This window comes from Lissotriton helveticus, chromosome 3_2 (genome assembly GCF_964261635.1).
Source record: "Lissotriton helveticus chromosome 3_2, aLisHel1.1, whole genome shotgun sequence".
NCBI lineage: Eukaryota > Metazoa > Chordata > Amphibia > Caudata > Salamandridae > Lissotriton > Lissotriton helveticus.
Window position 1 is genome coordinate 310,206,116 of NC_136062.1, and position 15,605 is coordinate 310,221,720.

Sequence of the window (15,605 nt, forward strand, 5' to 3'; positions counted from 1 at the left end):
TTATATCTACCTTCACTGCAGTCAAGGTCATCGAGCCAGCTTCACTGGTCCTCTCAATCCTGGGGCTGTCAAGGACTATGGTGGCATGCCCTATGTGTATTTAGTGGTCTCCTGTGCAACATAATGGCTAGGAAGCTAAAAGGGCACATCTCTCTGTCAGTCTTGTGCTAATCAAGGAAGGTCATTTGTGGCATAAAGAATGGAGAATGGGCTACCTATGAGAATAAAAAATGCCCCTATAGTTTCAGCGGTGCAGACTGGCTCCCAGGTTTCACCGTCATTCAAAAAAAGGGCAAGCCACTGTGATTTCCACGAGCAGGAGTGCCCATCCTTTATATTGAAACATCCACACATTTGTCGTTGAAGGTAACAGTGAAGGGACTGCTGAGCCTAGTCATTAGATAAGACTTTCATACCAGGCGGCTGTACTGTCAATGTTAAATAGGGTGAGTTGGTCGATTTTGAGCATTAAAACCAACTCATTACTCCGTACAAACGATAGAAGCGAAATATTTTATCTACACATTGGCAGTCAGAAGTACGTTCTTTGAGTGTCGAATCCCGTACAGCTCAGCTGTCTCCCAAACCTTTACAAAAATATCATTCATAATGTACATTTAAGGGCTTTTGTTCAATGGTTTCATTCACTGGGCTGTTCAAGTGCCACTCACATTTTGTTGCCACCCATCACACCATTCAGCCTTGAGCACGGGGTTATTCCACTTGAACCACACCACTGGCTCCGATCACTGTCAATGACAATCAGGGCACACTGTCAGTATTTTGCTTGTGCACAATGTACAAATGCTCATAAAAGAGTCCTCTATTAGCAGCTCTAGTGACCAATATGTCCTTTCTAGTCACCACCGCCATGTCACCGACACCCACACTACAATACTATCTGCACAAAGGAGAAAGAGAGATGTGACCCCCTCTTCGTGCAAGGGTCAGTGAGCTAGAGGGATTAAGAGTTTCCTGCATGGGCCACCATTAGCCCACCCTCTTATCCTTTATGCTTCCATCCCCTGGAATTCTCATTCATATATTCCCTGGGATACCACACTGTTCTCTGTCCCCCACCGCTGCTGCTCTGCAGTCTCCTCTTTGCTTCTTTTCCACAACGTTGCTGCCGCCTAATGCCAGAACCACAGATTCCCTCACTCTAGGGCCATATCCAGTCAGTTTCAGCTATACTGAACGAGTGCTTAAACTTTTCTCCCGCTCCTCTCTCTGCTCCGTTCATCAGATCCACATTCATTTTTTCAGTCCGAGGGCAGGACAAACTCACCCTTGCTGCTTTCCTTCACTCTACATATTCATTGCTGTAATTGCGAAACAGACATGAACTGTTTTAAAAGCACTAATAATATTACTGCACAGGCTGTTTCTGAATGGTCTCTGAGTGCTTGCCAGGCGGGTCTATTTCTTGAGAGCAGGGTTTTCCAAAGTTGGTCCTGGCGAGATGCTGGATTTTTAAGATAACTACTTTTATCTAAATGGGGATATGCTAAAAACCTGGCATGGATCCAGTCCTCCAAGACTGACTGTGGAAAACCCTGAGATAAAGGAACAAACTACCAGAGCTGCTCTGTAAACTCCAAGTAGTAGAGCCTGGGACTAAAGCATTATCCCTAGAAGCTTGCATCTTGCATAAGCCCGGATCATGAAGTGTCTCCGAGTGCTGGACTTTGGGATGTAGTCACAAAATGCGGTTGTGTCCATGTATAGTTGGGAAAGAAACTGGGATACATTAAATGCAAATACAATGTACCTCTCCTGCTAATTTTGGCAATTATTCAAAATGATTTTGACTGTCACCTTCAGTCATATCACACAAAATAATTGTAATTCTGCATTAAATGTCAAATTGCAGCAACATTTTTGACTGTGCGTACAAACCATGGAACAGAGCACATACTTCCAACATTGATTATGTAGCACAAATAAAGATACACTAAACAAGTGATCCCCATCAAGTCAGGGCAATTCTGCTTCCATCAGATTGAATAACCATGAGTACATTTCTCTAAAAAGTTGTGTTAATACAGAATAGCAAAATTGGCAAACAGATTAAAACACGTTCTGAATTTTTTTTCAGTCCAAAATATTTAGTTCATCCACTTGGCATAATATACAATTTGTCGACTTTACGGTCCTCTTCAATAGTTTAGCGGGACCATCATCAGAGCTAGGTGAGAGCTACAGATGTATTTAAAACAAGGATACTGGTATCACACAAGAGTATCCACACATTTGTTAAAAGTCTACCTCATTTTTTCTCAATCACAAGAAATCTCAAAACTCATCATTGGATATTGAGGAGCATATTTACAATGAAGTGGAGGAGCGTGGTGTTAGCTTTCTTGGCTAACAAAACCACGTTACGCCACTTCTGAAACGCAAGGTGGCACCATATTTATAACAATATGATGCAGCCCTGCGTTTCCTCCTGTGCTGGAGCTAAATTTAACATCCTTGTGATCTGCAGTTTAACAACAACAGATACTCCACTACCGTATACTCACCTGGGCCCATAAACTTAAAAGTAGTTAAAACCGCTGGGTGTCATGTTTATAATTTCCACAGTATTTAGGATTAGTTATTTAATATTCCTAACAATCCTTTCACTGATCAAAAAAGTTCTTTCCTCTGGTCGATGGACCATTTGTTGAACTAGTTGATGGTGAAAATTACATAAAACTATCTGTTCTTTTAATCAATGTAAATAACCACAGACTCGGGAAAGTTTTAAATCTTTATATAAATTTCAAGAGCATGTGAACCATCTCAAATACACAGTCGAAACACCATCATTCTTAAGAGGGAAAACTCAATTAAATCATCAACATATACTTTGGACTCATGCAATGGTCGATGCTCAGAAAGGAAGAGGACAGAGAGGAAAGAACATCTGCAAATTAGCGGAAAAATATAATTACCAAAATTAGTGTGAAGACCAACCCCTGCCCAAAGGACTGGTAAGGGTCCCCCTGGATAGATTAGGTGTCAAAGACTTCAGGACAGGATAGATGACCTCTCTAAAATACCGACAATTGCGTAGCACCCCTCTCTGATACTCTCTTCCTCCTCGAAATCCTTCTGCAATCTTCTTATCCAACCCATTTAAATTAGGAAAGAAGGTTCTGCATTCGATTCTTTATCAGCATCTCACAGCATCTCTCCCAGCATCAGCATCTCCCGCTACACAGAGAGCATTCAGAGCTCTGCTAACTAACTAACTAAAGCTATCTGAATTATACCTTTCATTCTTCATGTTCCACCCACTAAAGTTTCAGTATTGTAAAAATACGAATTCTAATTGGTCAGGCAAAGGGGAAGATCATCACACCATGCTTACATGTAATTTAATTCAGTTAAACCATTGTTCGCAAACGCATCCCCTTAATTTTTATTCAAAATATTATTCCCATCCACTACATGTATTCATTTTGAAAAATTAATGACACTACGATGAATGGAACATCTCATTGCTGAACTCTGCACCATCCGTTCCCAGGGTAGGACACTGGAAACCTTCGCATCCATTCAGCCTCTTAAGTCATCATTCCGGGTTAACTTTTAGTGGTCATGCGCAGTAGTCACGTGTCTCAGCTTACTTCAGTTATACATGAGGCCCAAATACGCTCTAGTAAAAAGAACAAAAGACAGATGGTAATTTCACAAATAAAATGGTTGCACTGTATACCACCCACCTCTACTCTATCCCAGTTTATTTATTAGATTTATCCCCACGGTAGCTTTCGTAAATAACACTCGATTTAGTTCAAGCCAGCAGATGCCATGCACGCGAGTCTTCAAGACTCCCTTTTAGTACCTTCTGCTCATGCGCAAGAATTTCCCTCCAAGCGATAGCTCGTTATACTGCGTAGATGCAGTTGACACATGCACAGTAAAGATTTCCCCGTTTAGAGCGGGATTAGTCCTTCGTTCATGTTATTTTAGTTAGTAAACGCATAAGCAAGCTTCACTAACCTGCATATTTGTGTGGTGCGCATTGGTTTAACACAAAACAATTTAAATAACTTGTTAGTGAGTTAAAGGAGCAGATTGCTTCTGAGCAAGTCTCTTTTCTACGAGTCCTTGCTCTGTCTATCCCCTCTCTGATGGAATTTTGAGCCATCACAAAATTACCCATTCCAAACAGATGTCACCTTTAGTACATCTCAGTTTCTTTTCCTTTGTTCTGATTCTTATCAGTTTCCCCTTCTCCTTTCAAATCTTTAATCTTTTTATATAGCTTTCTTTTATTTCTTCCATCTGGATCTCCTCATAGTCCCTCTTCCATTTCTTTCCTTTTCCTTCCTTTTCTAAATGTATTCTTCCTTTTCCCTTACTTCTTTAATACTTGCATGTGATCATTACTATCAATACTATTGTCATTTTTACAACTACCGGTAATATTAATTGACCTAGAAAACTATTTCCAAAATCAGTTAACCCTTCCCCTATTGATGCTATACTTGTTGTTATTCTCTCTCATACACTGTCAACCTCCAGTGGTTTCAAATCTTCTTGAAGTTTTGTAATATTCTTAATGCACCCTCTAATTTCCTCAATCTTATCAGGAATGTAAGTGCAACAATGTTGGACTTTAAGCATTCTACAGATTCCTGCCTCTTTTGCTAATAAAATATCAAGCGGAAGTCAGTTTTGTAAAACCATAGACCTAATCGCAACCATTTCTGTATGTATCATCAAGAAAACCCCAGCAGTGTCCGTAGTGAGACAATCAACTATTGTCGACAATTTACAAATTCTATGTGAATTGAGAATGACTCCCACCGAAGGTATCAATGCACCAAATAGGTCACCTACTATTTCTGAACAACTAGCTCTCTTTCTTCATGTTAGTCCATTAGTGTTCTAATTTTTTCCAGTGATTCTTTTTACATGGTCAATTTTTGGAAATACTATCCCAAAAGTAGCATCTTCTATAACACCGTGTAGGCAACTTAAAATAGGCATTTTTCCACACACGTAGTAATCCCCAGGAAATACTGGATCAGTTCCCCCATTTAGTCCCCAACCTCCCAAAATTAGGAAGTTTTGTTTACAGTCACTGGAACCAATGAATACATTATTATAATCTGTCTTTAACCTATAAAAGCAGGTTTTCCCCTTCTTCACAAAATCCAAGGACATCGCAGCATGAGCCTTGCCAGTTGAATAAATTCCCTCTTTCCCAGCCCATGGTGGTACATGGGTTTTCTGTTCAGCAGCTTTCTTTTGGAAATCCTGTCTACTTCCCTCAACTAAATTCAAAAACACTTTCTCTTCTTCGCGTAATGTACATGTTAAATTATTCTTGTGTGCCTTGACTATATCTATTGATTTAATTGTTAAGAACAACACACCCATGAACTGTGCATCTTGACTACTAAGTACTGGATTCATATTCTTTCGAATAGGAAGCTCGAAAAACACTACATCTGAGTTTAAATAATAATAATGAACTTTTCCCATTGCATAAAACAGACTTGCTAGAACACTACTTGATATACAATATGTTAAAGGTAAATAGTGATATGTAATCCCCTCTGATACTGACGTTGGTAATTTCATACAGACATAGCAATCACTAATCTCCATTGTATCTACATATTGAAATAACAATTTTGTAAAAACATTTAAAGACATGTCATTATCTGATACTGTGTGAAGAAAATCTGTCTCATCTGCTGCATCTAATTCTACTCTATCTTCTTTTTGTGGAAGTGGTGTGGCGCAGCGGCCAGGGCGAGTGACGCTGGACACTGGGGATCACGGTTCGATCCCCGGCTCCGGCGGCAAGGGTCTCCCCAGCACCATGTGACTCTGGGCAATAGCTCACTTATTCTTCCCGACAGACCCCAGCGTCCTGACACCTTCGGGTAATTTGCTCGCGCTTTACAAATACTGGTCATTTACATTTTACATATTGTATTGTAGCTTTCTTCTCTTTAGTAACTGTATAATTGTTTTTACTTGTTATCATCAAATAAGGCACTGCCACTGTTATAAATAACCATACTGCAATCACTAATAAAATGCTACGTATGCCAGCTTTACAACATCTTCATGTTAAACTGCGTTTTGGTTGCTCAGTGACTCCATTTCTCGCTATTTTAATCTGAGGAGATATTCTCTCTTCTTTCTTTCTTCACTTGGTGATTCACTCTTATTTTTTTAATTTGAACTCTGTTTTTATTTCACCCCCGAAGTAGGGAGTACGCAAAAAAGGTGACATGTACACGGCGATAAGCCTACAACCCTACAAGGGCCGACCGCGTCAGAGGAAATGCAAAAATATAACATGGGAATTGTGCATACTTCTTAGCATTATACACAGCATTCCGCCTACAACCAAATAGGGTGGGCCGCGTCTGAAAGATAAAAAAAAAAACCTCTGACATGCCGGAAAGTCACTACCAACAATAGCCTGGCCTCTAGGGCCGAGTGAAGATCAGGAACTAGAACTAATAGAACTACCAGACCAGAGTGGTCCCAACTATAACCAGGTGCCTAGAAGAGAGGCAACAGGACAGAAATGGCAACAGAAGAGAAGAAAAGGAAAGAATCAGGAAATGGGATAGAAAGGGCCCAGAATACAGTGAAGGGGCAGAGGGGGAAGAGTCCCCACAGGTCTCGCAAACAACAGGAGCGCACGCCATACGCTACAGTTCGGGCTCAAGGGCTATTATACCACAGGCCTGTGTGAGGTAGGAGGAAGCACAGCATCGTCCACTAAATACAGTGCCCTAAGTTTAGGGGGCATGTTTCGCGCATGTTCTATTTTGCACAAATAGTTCACTAGAGGTTGCCATATTGCCTTAAAGCGTGTATTACGAGACTGCAATCTAGCTGAGAGTAACTCCATGGTAATGACATGCCAGAGTTTCACAAACCACGCAGCAATGGGGGCGCCTCCGTCTTCTTCCAGTACAGGGCAATGAGTTGTCTGGCAGCACCCAGCATTTGTAGCACTATCGTCCAATCACTCCGGGTCAGCGCTAACAGATTCGCAGGTTTGACTCCCAGCAACAGTGTACTAGTGGCATCAGGCAGAGGAAACCCCAGGACCCCTCTAATGTGGCTCAGGACCTCCTTCCAGAAGACAGTTATCAAGGGACAGGTCCACCAGATATGTAGAAAGTCTCCAGGCGCAGCTCGACACCTCCAGCAGTCAGGAGAAGACGCTGGGAACATTTTACGTAATCGCTGGGGCGTGTAGTACTACTAGGTCATCATTTTATATGCGTTTTCTTGTTGCGATTTACTACGATACACTTTAGGAATATCCCGCCACAGACGGAGCCACTGCGCAGGTGTGATATCGGCCCCTAACATAGTATGCCACCATTGTTGATAGGCCTGTGAAGGCGGCACATGAGGGTGTTGCAGAATCTGGTATATCTTGGAGATCAAGCCCTTCGTTTCGGTGCAAGAACGGGCTAATCGCTCGAACGGGGTAAAATCTCGGGTAGCCCCCAGGTACGTTGCATCCGTCAGGACCCAGTGTCGCAGCTGGATGTATTGCATCTCGGCCTCAGGTGGGAGTCGAAATTCCTCCTGCAGTGAGTGAAAGACTTAAGGGTGCCCCCATCAAAGAGCTCTGTAAGGACCCTACAATCACCCTGGGACCACCTACAGAAGGCTCTAGTACGGAAAGCCAGCAGAAACCATGGGTTCCCCTCAATAGGGGTGTGCGGGGAAGGAAAAGTCGTGAGGCCTCTACGCACCGCTACTCTGGCCCATATTTCCAACACTGTTTTCGTGGGGACCGCCAAGTAAGCGCTCGGGGAGCGCCCTGCCTTATGGTTCCACGCCAAATCCAAGATGGTATGGCCTGTTACAGCCCTATCCATGTAGAGCCACCCCTTTTCGCTCTCTCTAGTGCCCCACTCTATCACGAAGCGTAAATGGGCAGCCCAGTAATAGTCCACTAAATTAGGACATGCTAGCCCTCCACGGACTCGCGGCGCCATAAGGAGTGCCTGGGAAAATCGTGGCCTCTTCCCCCCCCCAGATGAAGTTGGTTAAATCTCTCTGCAAACTCTGAATACTATGTAAGGGGATGGGTGTAGGTAGGCACTGAAACAAGTAAAGAAGTTTGGGTAGGATGGACATCTTTATCGCATTGAGTCTACCCAGCCACAATGGTATCAGTGACTTCCATCTCCGCAGGTCTTCAAGGACCGACCCGCGGCAGTCCCTCCAATTAACATGAGACCAACCAACTAATTAAGGGGTCAGCTACAAGCCGAGAATGAATGTGGTGTTTCGTCCAGCGATAAGGGCACATCTGCTCCAGGGGGGAATTTCGGCTTTGGGGATGGTAAGGTTGAGTGCCCAGGACTTGCCGTGATTAATTTTCAGGCCTGAGACACGCTCAAAGAGGCAGAGCGTAGAATGGACCGCTGGTAAGGACACTCGGGGCTGACTGAGGGTGAGAATGAGATCGTCCGCATAAATCGCCACTTTATGGTCCTGTCCTCCTAAGGGGATGCCATGAATGTCCGGAGCACGACGGATCATGTCTGCCAGAGGTTCAATCGCCAAGGCGAACAGTAAAGACGAGAGTGGGCAGCCCTGTCTGGTCCCTCTCCCTATACTAAACGGTTCCGTTAGCTGTCCATTCACGCGAACCCTGGCCTTTGGCGTAACGTAAGGCGCCATTATTCTAGTGACCATCTTCGGGCCAAGTCCAATCTTGCAGAGGACCGCCCGGAGGAACGACCAGTCCACCCGGTCAAACGCTTTTTCAGCGTCCAGCGAAAGGAGACAGGCCGGGATCTGCCAATGGTGAGCCTTCCCCACCAGATGAGCCATCCTTCGCACATTGTCAGCCCCTTGACGGCCGCATATGAACTCCACCTGATCTGGGTCAATCAGGTCAGGCATATGGGGGTCTAGCCGCCGCACCAGCAATTTGGTGTATATTTTAAGATCGGTGTTTAGTGGAGCTATCGGGCGGTAAGACGAACACAATGTGGGGTCCTTCCCAGGCTTCAAGACTAAGACAATTTCAGCCATTCTCATATCCGGAGAAGGGCCCTGTTCGGCAGTGAAGGAGTTGAAGAGCCGGAGAAGGTAGGGTCCCAGCTGAGCCTGAAACATGTGATAGAAGAAGAGCGGAAGCCCGTCGGGACCAGGCGTTTTCCCTAGGTGGAGCTCACGAAGAGCCGAGGTCACCTCCTTTTGTGTTATCGACTCCTCCAGGAGCTCCGCAGAGTAGGGGTGCAATGTTGCCCCACCATACTGCTCCAAGACTTCCTCCACCACTTCAGGAGACGGCGTCTCCACAGCGTAAAGTGAGGCATAGTAATCCCGGAAAGCCTGGCATTTATCCCGAGCCGCCGCAACCCTGGACCCATTTGGTAGCTGAACATTTGCTATATGAGACTTAGCAGCCCTGACCCGCAGTCTCCTCGCTAAGAGTCTCCCAACCTTGTCTCCCCCCTCAAAGTGTGTCTGTTTTAAAGCCAAAAAGGATCCTTCCGCCCTATTCGTGCGCAACAACCGCAGTTGGCCTCGAAGATTCGCCAGGCGGCACCTCGTCTGCAGAGTAGTGCCGCCCTGATCTTGCGGCTCCTCTTTCTTTAGGTCCTCCACTAGGCCATCCTCTACCGCTCGTGCCTCACGCGTTCTCGCGATCACAAGGGATGTAATATGGCCCCGGATCGTGGCCTTAAAGGCGTCCCAGACCACTGGGAAAGGCGTCTCAGGTAAGTCATTGCTCTCAAAGTAGGAGGTAATGGCCTCACGTATGTCCTCGACATTTGCTGCATCCCGGAGGATACTTGGCGGCAAGCACCATCTCCGCTCTCGAGGGGGGCACGCACCCGTATTCTGTAGGAGCAGTTCTACATGAGCGTGGTCCGAGATCAAATATCGGACATCTCTACGCCTGCGACATCCCAGACGAGGTCGTGCGACAAACAGATAATCGATCCGAGAGTAGGAGCGATGAGCACTCAAGTAGAATGAGTACTCACATTTATCCGGGGAGAAATACCACCACGCATCGAACAGCCCTAAGTCACCAATCTGCTAGCGGAGCGCCAAAGACATTGCTCCAGCCCCACTGAAGGAGCCCTCGCTCCGATCCATCTTCGGACACCACACCATGTTCAAATCCCCCCCTAGTATTAGCGAGGGGCCGCCCTGGGGTACCTGATCCCGCAAGAGGTCCCGGAGGCATCGATCCTGCGCCTGATTGGGGGCGTATACGTAGCACAATGTTAAGCGGCGACGTCCTACCTCGACACGCACCCTGAGAAAGCAGCCATCGCCACCCCGGAAGGGTCTGTCTTCCCCCGCCTGATGCCAGCCCTGCACAAAATCGCTACTCCTGCTGTTTTCGTGTCCACCGCTGCCCAGAACTGAAGAGGGTACCTAGGGTGAGCCATGCGCCCAGTGTCAGCCTGTAGGAGGTGGGTCTCCTGCAAAAATATGATATCTGGATTGTGATGCAGGAGATAGTGCCACACCTGCTTGCGCTTATTGGGCGAATTAAGACCCTTTACGTTGAGGGTCATGACCTTCATAGGACTAGCCACATTCACAGCCATACCAAGGTGTCACAAAGGCCATCCTGACCCACACTGCAAACAGATCACTCTCAGCCCATTCACCCTCAATCCGGGGTTATATGCCACCATCCCCCACCCGTACCCCACCTCCCCTCCCCAGGCCCCCACAAGAAGAAAGGAAAAGAGGAAAAAAGAGCAGCCAGAAACCAAGGAAGGTAGAAAGAGATAGAAAGGGAACTAAGAGCCACAAGGGCCATCCATCAGGATAAAACAGTCGCGGCCAACCGGGCCGTAGAACACTGACCCCATTACAGGGCATCCTACACCCACAGATTCGGACGCTCTCCGGGATGTCACTCCCTAAGGGGCAGATCAAGAACACACAGGGGGGTGTGACGGTCTCAAAGGGTACATCGCTAAGGAGCCCCCGCCGTCCCAGCAGCACACAGAGTTGGAGTCAGGGGTGGTAGTATGGAATCTCCCCGCACCTCCCCACTCAGAGCCCAACAGGCTCAGGGGCAGACAATGAGATAGCCCAAGGATGAAGATGTAAGGGGGCCCTCGTCTGACTCTGCCTTATCCCCCTCCAGGGATCGTATGTGGGCTATAATGTCTTGCTTGGCTTGAGTAGGGGAGATCCCTTCTGCCGGGGGGGGGGGTACGACGATGTCGATGCACCGTAGTCCAGTCCGGTCCCGCCAGCGCCCTCTTTTGTCTGCGGGGCTGTGATGGGCTCGGCGGAGGGGTCGTTACCAGGTGCAGGAGCTGCGCCACCTCCGTGTAGGATCTCTCCGATCTGCGCTTCGACTCCCACTGAAATATAAGTGCGAAGGGGTGTCCCCATTGGTAAGCGATGCCCAGACTCCGCAGCTTCTCAGTCACCGGTCGGAATGCGCGTCGTCGCTTAAGGGTGTTGGGCGCCAGGTCCTGAAAAATTTGAATCTTATGGCTGTTGTATCTCAGATCCAGGTTGTCACGGGCATTTTTCCAGATCGCCTCCTTTTCAGTGAAAAAGTGGACCCTGGTCAGGATATCCGGCAGGAGTCCCGACCTCCCCGCTGGGGCGGCCACCCGATGCGCCCGATCCAACGTTGGGGTTGAGGCGTTCTCGTCTACCCAGACCTCGTGCAGAAGCTGCGCCACGTAGCCCATTATGTCCTCCCCTTCCTCTCCCAACGGAATGCCCCGAATGCGGAGATTGTTGCGTCGACTTCTATTCTCCAAGTCCTCCTGCTTCACCTGGAGCTCGATGTTCTGCTCCTCCAGGGCCGCTAGGCACTGCCACAACTGCTCTTGGTCCTCAGTACGCGTGTCCATTCTCCGTTCTAGCCCGTCAACCCGGTCTCCAAGATCTCACCTCCTTCCGAAGGTCCTTCACACAGCTGTGGACCTCGGACCGCAGTGAACCTATCTCCGCTTTCAACTCAACCATGAAGGAGGACATGAACGCTTGGGTGACCGGTGGAGAGCCGTCCGCACTCCTGGATGGGCCTTCACTAGCCGCAGGCGCCCCCGCTTTGCCCCACATGGCCACAACCGTATTGTCCTTGGGGGTTGCAGCTGAATCAGCCTTGCCGCCTTTATTGGAGCGTGTCATCGCTGAAGGTTCGTCAGAGCCGGCTCGACAGGCAACTCTCCCACTGACTAGGGGAGGAGGTCGGCTCACCTTAGGCTAGACGAGGGATATAACCAGGCCCCCCACCGATCACCAAGGATTTGGGCCTCGCACCAGGGCAGGACCCCCACTCACAAACCAAAGGTCCGGTCTTCCAGGAGGGCACTCTACTCCAGTCCGTCATGTCCCGGAAGGTGATCAGCCAGCCGCGCCATTGACCAACACTGCACCACACATGGCCGCCCCACACAGCACCAGGCAGGGAAGAGTACTCCAATTATTCAGTTAAGGGACCGGTCCGTCCAGGCCTAGGGCTCCGCGGCCGGCGGCCTCCACGAGGGGCGAGAGCGTAACCCCGCAACCCGCCCCTGTGCCACTCCAAACACCTCCGGGGCCGGGGCACTCCACAGCCAGGGGGCCTGATGTAGAGCGGGAAACAGGGCACTCCCGCAGCTCCCCGGGGGACCCCACTCAGGACAGCAGGCCTCCCAGGAGTCCGAAGATAGCGGACTGCTCCGTCCTCCTCCGCCAAACCCACCGGGACAGTATCGCTCACCTTTGTGCTTTCAGGCCTCGCTCACCGCCAGATCGTTGTCGGAGGGCGCCACTCCTCACTGCAGCCAGCAAAGTCAGAACGGCAAAGGCCCCGCGGGGGGGGGGGAATCGGGCCGGGCAAGCACCAACCCACAGTAAGTCCGGGGCCGGCGCTGTCCGGGGCCCCGGTCCTCGCCACCCGGCAAAAGTCCCCACCGCCGCCCGCAGAGGCGGCACCACGCACCTGCCCCGCAGCACTCCGAGGGCTTCAGCAACCTCCAGCGCACTCAGGCCTCTCCCGCAGATTACAAGATGGCGGGTCACGGTGGCCGAAAGGACTCCCTCTGACACTCCTCTGCTCCCGCTGTTCCGGGGAGCCCCGCTCAGGACTCCCGCGCTCTGCACCTCAGGGTAGCAATTGTGAGAGCGCCCTCAGCACCCAGGATCCGGCCCCCGGACCACAACCTCGGCCCCCAGGCACACCAAGATGGTGGATCTCCTTCGCCCGAACTGTGTCGGGGCCCAGCACCTCCGCTCGTCCGCAGCTCACCGGGCCAGGAAAAGGGCCAGCCGCAGCTATCCAGCAAAGTTTGTCCACGGGGGCCCCCCAGGAGTACACCAGCCGCGCTTACTGTCTCGCGCTCTCCTCCCGGTCGACCGAAGCGATACCAGTATCGGCCTGGGGCTCCAAGATGGCGGGTCACCACTCCAAACCTCCGATCGGCGCCGTCAAGGAGCTTTCATCCACCGCTCTCCTTCCCAATCACCAGACCGGACCCCACTCCTAAGCCAGCAGCCCCCACCTGAAGCTCCGGGGTTGAGTATGAGACCCCCCGACTCCTCTTTAATAGCGTATGAAAGCAGGTAACGGCGGGAGCTCCGACGAAGCGCGTCTGCTCACATCACCATGCAAGCCACGCCCCCTCACTCTTATTTTTAAGGTGGTCTCAATTTTTTTCCATCAATCTGTGTAGCATCTACTTCTTCTGATTCTTTGCTTAAGTCTAAGTTCTCAAATTCTTCTAATATTACATAGGTCCACTCAGGGGCCTTGTATTTATTGTTCAAAATTCTCAGGCTTGGGCTTCTTCATGTGGCTCTCACAGTAGACTGTTTAGACTGAGTTTGACTAGTAACCTCATTCACTTGCTCTGGTCTTTCGCTTATTTTTCTCAGATAGTACCTTAGTCTTTTCGCTCCACTGGCCAGTTAACACCTCTTCTGACCGTTTTAACCTGAACTGCACTTTCGCCCTCTTCGTCTTTTTCCAGAGTTCTTTTATTTTCAGTATGTCTAGGCACAATCCGTTCTTGTTCTGAATCACTCTCTACCTGTTCCTGATCAGGTCTTATTATTGTTATTTCATCCGCCTGAACTTGTTCTTTTTCCTCTATCTGGTTCTGTTTGGCTCTTATTTCAAATTGATCTCCTTCTTCTGCCCAAACGTGTTCTTCTTCCCCTAACTGATCATGTTCAGGTCTTACTACAATTTGCTCTTCTGCTGCCTGAATGTGTTCTTCTTTCCCTGTCTGTCCCTGTACAGGTCTTTGAGTAGTTCTGTTTGCCTTTGCCTGAGTATATTCTTCTTTCAGTGTCTGGTCCTGCTCAAGGTCTCGAGTAGCTTTTTTCACTTCTTCCTGGGTGTGTTCTTCTACACCTATCTGATCCTTACTACTTTCTTATCTCTCTAATCTGGTTCTTCTTCTTTTTTAAATAAAGACTTCAGGCATGTCAGTCACTGGTATCCATCACTCCTGACTTGTTCTCGGTTGTTCCCTGTCTATCACTTCTGAATCTATCACTCTAGATTCTTCGACTTTACAACCTTCAGCTGTTGCAACTGGTTCAATCAGTTGCTGTTCTTCTTCAGGAGGGCCTGGAACTCTTTTGGTATGACTTGCATGAATCAAATTGGGTAAACCTGCACACTTCACTGTTGCGTGTTTCTTCACTACCACCCGGTCTCCAGGATTCAAATCATGCACCTGTGCTGGCTGCCTGGCAACTGCATCTTCTCCAACCTGGTGAGAGACAGAACGCACTAGGTCAGCCAATCCTTTGCAATAGTCCAATACCAGTTCATCAGTTATACTCCTCAATTTATGTCCAGGAATACATGCTTGTCTCATTGCCCTTCCCCTTGGTATTTCATCTGTACTCAATCCTGTTTTTCTGTCAGGAATACTTTGGAATCCCATCAACATAAGAGGTAATGCAACTGGCCATTTCAGTGATGTGGATGCACACACCTTCCCTAACCTCGACTTGATTGTGCCATTTAGTTGCTCAACCACTCCGGAAGCCTCTGGACGGTATGTACAGTGCAGTTTTCGTTCGATGTTAAATGCTTCACAAATCAATAGAATTATTTCATTATTGAAATGAGGTCCTCTATCTGATTCCAAAGTGACTGGGAAACTGGAACGAGTAATTAACTCCCTCAACAGTAAATTAGCAAATGTGAGACTGTCATTTCTCCTAGTGGGATATGCCTCTACCCATCGTGAAAACAAACACATTATGACAAGGACGTACTTCATTCAGTTGCTTGGAGGAAACTCTATAAAGTCAAGCTGCAATCTTGTGAATGGTCCTTCTGCCTTTCCCATTTTTCCCTAACTGACCACTGTCTTCCTGCCTAGATTCTGCTGCTGACAAATTATTTGGCAAAGGCTATCTGCGACTACCCTGAACTTCGGATTGTACCAATTCTGTCTGAATAATCTAACCATCACGTCCCTACCAACATGTGTGTCCCTATGATACATTCTTGCCATTTGAGAGAGTCAGCATCTGGCATTACTGGTCTCCCATCAGTGTATACCCATACATCATCTTCTGGCCGTCTTTCATAACCTGTCTTTATCCAGATTTCCTTTTCATTTACTTCAACTTCATCCTGCAGTTGTTTAACCTCATCCCAT